This window comes from Tupaia chinensis, unplaced genomic scaffold (genome assembly GCF_000334495.1).
Source record: "Tupaia chinensis unplaced genomic scaffold, TupChi_1.0 Scaffold149482_1, whole genome shotgun sequence".
NCBI classification, from domain to species: domain Eukaryota; kingdom Metazoa; phylum Chordata; class Mammalia; order Scandentia; family Tupaiidae; genus Tupaia; species Tupaia belangeri.
Window position 1 is genome coordinate 360,714 of NW_006209326.1, and position 5,201 is coordinate 365,914.

The following is a 5,201-nucleotide window of genomic DNA, read 5'->3' on the forward strand; positions in this document are numbered from 1 at the left end:
AAAACAACAATGAGATACCACCTAACCCCAGTCAGAATGTCTAAGATTAAAAAAACAAAATGATAAGTGCTGGCGGGAGTCTGGTGAAAGGGGAACTCTCTTACACTGCTGGTGGGAATGCAAATTAGTCCAACCACTGTGGAGAACAATCTGGAGATTCCTCAAAAATCTACAGATAGAACTGCCATATGATCCAGCAATCCCATTTCTTGGCATCTACCCGAAGGACAGAAGAATTTCTCATTGGAAAAGTGGTTGCACATCAATGTTTATTGCGGCACTTTTCACGATTGCTAAGACATGGAATCAACCCAAATGCCCTCGTATGGCTGAATGGATTAAAAAACTGTGGCACATATACTCTATGGAATACTATTCAGTCATTAAAAACAACAAAACCCTGGCTTTTGATACAAAGTGGAAAAATATGGAAGATTTACTGCTGAGTGAAGCAAGCCAGGCTATGAAGGAGAGACTCTGTATTTCCCCACTTAATATATACCGAATGTCCACACTCTATAACTGAAACTGACTGGCTAAAGGATGTATAAACACAAGAGGTGGGTGTGAATGCCAGATGTGGTGTGTGTGGAGGAGTGGGGCCTGGGAAAGAACATTTGGACATTTGGAGTAGGGACACGAAGACAGCATTGTTGAGACAGGGGGGTAGTGTTGTTATATTTTTATCAACTCGACCAGGGAGAAATGTTCTTATATTGAAATGATCACCTTGTAAGCTAAATAATGTGATTGAATGTATTTAAAAAATGTAAAATAAATAAATAAGAAAGAAAGAAAAAGAAAAATGTTTTTACAAATTGGTAAAAATATTTTATGTAATCTAGATCTAGATCCAGAAGAAGCTCTCGAAGGCACTGTACTCGGTCATGGTCACCATCTCGCTCCCATAGGCGATCCTGTAGCAGATCTTAGAATCGAGATTATCGCAGGGACACAGTCAAAATCACTCTCCCTTGTCTACTCACAGGCTCCAAGTTGGGAACCAGGCAAATCCTGATCCCAGCGGTTGTCTTGGAGTATTTGGGTTGAGCTTGTACACCACAGAGAGATATAAGAGAATTCTCTAAATATGGCCTCATTGTTGATGTATCTATTGTGTATGACCAGAAGTCTAGGCGTTTGAGAGGATTTGCCTTTGTATATTTTGAAAATGTAGATGATGCCAAGGAAGCTAAAGAGCATGCCAATGGAATGGAGCTTGATGGGCATAGGATCAGAGCTGATTTCTCTATAACGAAAAGACCATATACCCCAACACCAGGAATTTACATGGGGAGACCTACGTATGGCAGCTCATGCCATCAGGATTATTATGACAGAGTATATGATCGAGGCTATGATGACCAGGACTACTATAACAGATAATACAGAGGAAGTGGTCGAGGAGGAGGATGGAGAGCTGCTCAAGACAGGGATCAGATTCACACCTTCTCCTTACTATAGTCATGAGAGATACAGATCTCGTTCCAGATCAAGATCTTACTCTCCTCGTCGCTATTAAAGCATGAAGTTGAAGGCTTTCTGAAACCTGCCCTAGAGCTGGGATATTGTTTGTGGACAATATTTTTTATTGTCTCCTGTTTAAAAAGTGAACGGTGCCTAGTGAAGTTAGGTGACTTTTACACATTTTATGATGACTACTTTTGGTGGAGTTGAAATGCTGTTTTCATTCTGCATTTGTGTAGTTCGGTGCTTTGTTCAAAGTTCAGTGTTTTCAGAAAAGAATGTTTTGCATGTATTTATTTACAGTCTAAATTTTGACTGCTGAGAAGTTTTTATTATACAAAACTTCCTTTAAAAGATTTTTCTACTGGGAACCAACAGTTAGCGTAATGGCTATGTCGCTGGACTCCCACGCAGTCGACCGCGGTTTGCATCCCGGACTCGGTGGCTTAAAACTCACGCCGGGCGCATGTGCATGCATGCCCAAGATCTCGAGAGGAGAATGGAGGAGAAGGGATTGCGGCGGGACCATCCCCCCTGGGGGGTGATTTCTCACTTTCTGTCTCTATTTCTCTCTCTGTCTGTCTGGCGAGCGCACGTGCCCTACAGTGAAAACCTCTCCAAAAAAAAAGAAAAAAAAAGATATTTCTACTGAATCCAGGGGATTCTGAAGATCAAAGCCTGTGTGTAAAATGCTACCAAATGGCAAAAAGCAACAATAAACAGTTTGATTTTTACTCTTCTTTCTAACATATCAATGCTTAGCACAACTGTTCAGATTAAGTTGTCAGTAGTAAATTTAAAGACAAAATGCCCATTTTCCTCCAGTCCATGAAACATATGCCATACTTAATATACCTGCAAATGAGTGTTAAAAGACTATACTCTGTAATTCTGTACTGCTAGTATTAGAACTAAAAATTTTTCAATACAGCAAATGCTTAATGCTTCATAAAAATGTGGATTTGTCAGCTTTTATGTAATTTGTGTTATATAGCAGGGAATAAGAAAAGAGTTACACAGTGTATGTCTTAAAGAGGCTATTTCTTAAGCTGTTACAAGAGGATAATGGTATTTCAACTAGTAATCAGCACATGACAATACATTCCACCACAGATGCACTCTTGTTCTTCTAATTTTCAGACTATAAAAAAACTGGGTGCTTCAGAGTTCAAGATAGAGAGGGAACATGACACCTGTATCATAGATAAAATGAAGACTTTGCCTATTCATTTTTTAAATTTTATTTTCAGGTTCTTTGCTTGCCAAAGGTTGCCCAATTTCACTCAAATGTTTTGAGAACAGTGTTTAAATAAATGCAAATGAAAAGAGAGGGGGGAAAAGATTTGATGTAGTCAATAACTGACTTGAAGATCTAAATTAAATATTTAATTTTCAACAAAAACATATGTAACACTTTCTTCAAACAGTTGATGTAGTAGTGTATAAAACTATAGAAAAAGCCACCTAAAGTACCTGAAATGTGCCAACCGATTAAAAAAGTGGCAAGTCAGATGCTATTTTTAAAACATATTTATTTAACTTTATTTATTATTATTATTATTTTGAATTTGCTACAGGGTATGAGAGAGAGAGAGAGAAAGTGAGAAAGCAAGTAGCCAGGTCCAGGTTTTGAGCTGTGAGCAGTCTATTTTAAGGTTCCAGAACATAGGGAAGATACATGCTTCAATCATGGTTTCTGGACCTACATAGATAGAAGATGGCATGTGGGATACATTCACTTTTAGAAGGGTTATGAAGGTGAATATAACCATGGGGAATGTAACTCATAATTAAGTACTATTCAGTCTTTTTTTAAGAAATTATTTTATTTAACTTTATTCATTTTAATTTGACCAGACAGGGACAGAATAAGAGAGAGAGAGAAAAAATAGATAGATAGAGAGAGAGAGAGAGAGAGAGAGAGAGAAAGCTGCCAGGTTCAGGACTCAAACCATGGTTGGCCATGTGGGAGTCCAGTATCCGTAACAACCACCCCACCTGCTGGCCCTATGTATTATTTATTCTAATAGTGCCAGGGGAGAATAATATTGTTGTCATGGCATAAAATATGAAATGCTTCAGGTGATATTCATGTTAACTTCCTTAGTCTAATTGTTCAATGTCATATTTTAAAATCCTAAAACTACTTAGTATTTTATAAATATACATATCTGTAATTTTTCTATATATACATTTTTAAAATGTATAAAATGGTGAATGTGCACACTCTTTGTTCATATCCTTTAAAAAAATTTACCTTCTCCATACATTAATAATCCTTCTTTAAAATTATCTCTGTTCAGTTAACAGCATCATCACCCAGCAAACTGTAACCTCATCTCACTCACAAGACCCTTAAAATCGCATTTCATTGTTTGGACACAATTTGCTTAAGTATAGAGAAAAAAACCTTTAAAGGTTTTCTAGAGCCCTGAAAATATTGTTCACAGCAGCTTCCATGTGCCAGTGAAGGAGAATCTCTGAATGGCAGCCTAGGCCTATAACTTTATGTCTTGTGGCTTGGCTGAAGAGTTTGCCCTGAATCATGTGACTTGACTATATTTCCTTACACTCTTCCCTCTGTTTAGTACCAATGGAAGAACTACCAATAGGTATTGACTTTTCTCTTCGCTGCTGTTAAGATCAATAAGAACCCCCATTTGCTCCCTAACCTTACTCTGGGTTACGATTTCTATGACCCATCTCCCAGTCACAAAAGAACTTTACAAAATGCTCTGGCTTTGCTCTCTGGAGGGATTCAGATCTGCCAAACTATAACTGCCAGACACAGAAACAACCTGTCGTTATCATTGCAGGAAATATGCCAAAATTTTCAGCCCAAGTTGGAAACCCTTTGGAGCTCTACAAAAGCCCTCCGATAAGTGAATTGTCAGGTTGGGGAGAGTTAGCATTAAGAGCTATCCTCTCACATCTGAGCAAATAAAATGTGGAAGCTGGATTTACATACCCTAGGAGGCCCTCAACACCTCTCTTGGTTGGACACAATTTGATGAAACAGAAGAAAAAAGACTCAGAATATTTTTAGTAATGGGATTACTGACAGTACAAAGATGAGAGAGAGAGAAAAAAAAAGTAGCACTGGGTCAGCTGCTGATATGGTTGTTAATTTGGCTGAATCCCATGGCTAACTGCATGGTTCAAATCTTGATCCTGTTGGCTTAAAGAACAAACTGGGCTTGTGTGCTTGCATGTCCAAAATCCCAACAATGGAAAACTTTAGGAGAAGGGATATTGGCAGCACCATTCCCCATGAGGGGTTATTTTCCACTTCTGTTCTCTCTGTGGCAAGCACACATAAATCGAGTTTTTCTCTAACACATTATAAATAACAAGAGAACTAGAATCTGTTTGGTTTTATTCAAATTCCTATCCCTAGCCATTACATTCAACATCCACTGATGGAAATACTGATGGCCAACTTAAAGATGTCTTCTAAAAATTATGTAATGAATAGAGATCTACATTATCTCAGGAGAGGACAGTATCAGGGGGCATTCAGACATCAATTAGATACAAAGACATAAAAAGTTTTGCATCCATTGGGAACCAGCAGTTAGCATAATGGCTATGTCGCTGGATTCCCACGTAGTCAACCATGGTTCGCATCCTGGACCTGGTGGCTTAGCAATCATGCCAGGCACATGTGTGTGTGTGTGTGCCCAGGATCCTGAGAGGAGAATGGAGAAGGGATTGCGGCGTGACCATCCCCCCTG

The 5,201-nt window shown here is 38.6% G+C and overlaps 1 pseudogene; it reads left to right on the forward strand.

Annotated features, from left to right (window-relative positions):
- Window positions 1–1,770, forward strand: part of LOC102478473 (transformer-2 protein homolog beta-like) — a 17,913-nt pseudogene extending 16,143 nt beyond the window's left edge.
- Window positions 1,771–5,201: the final 3,431 nt, after the last annotated feature.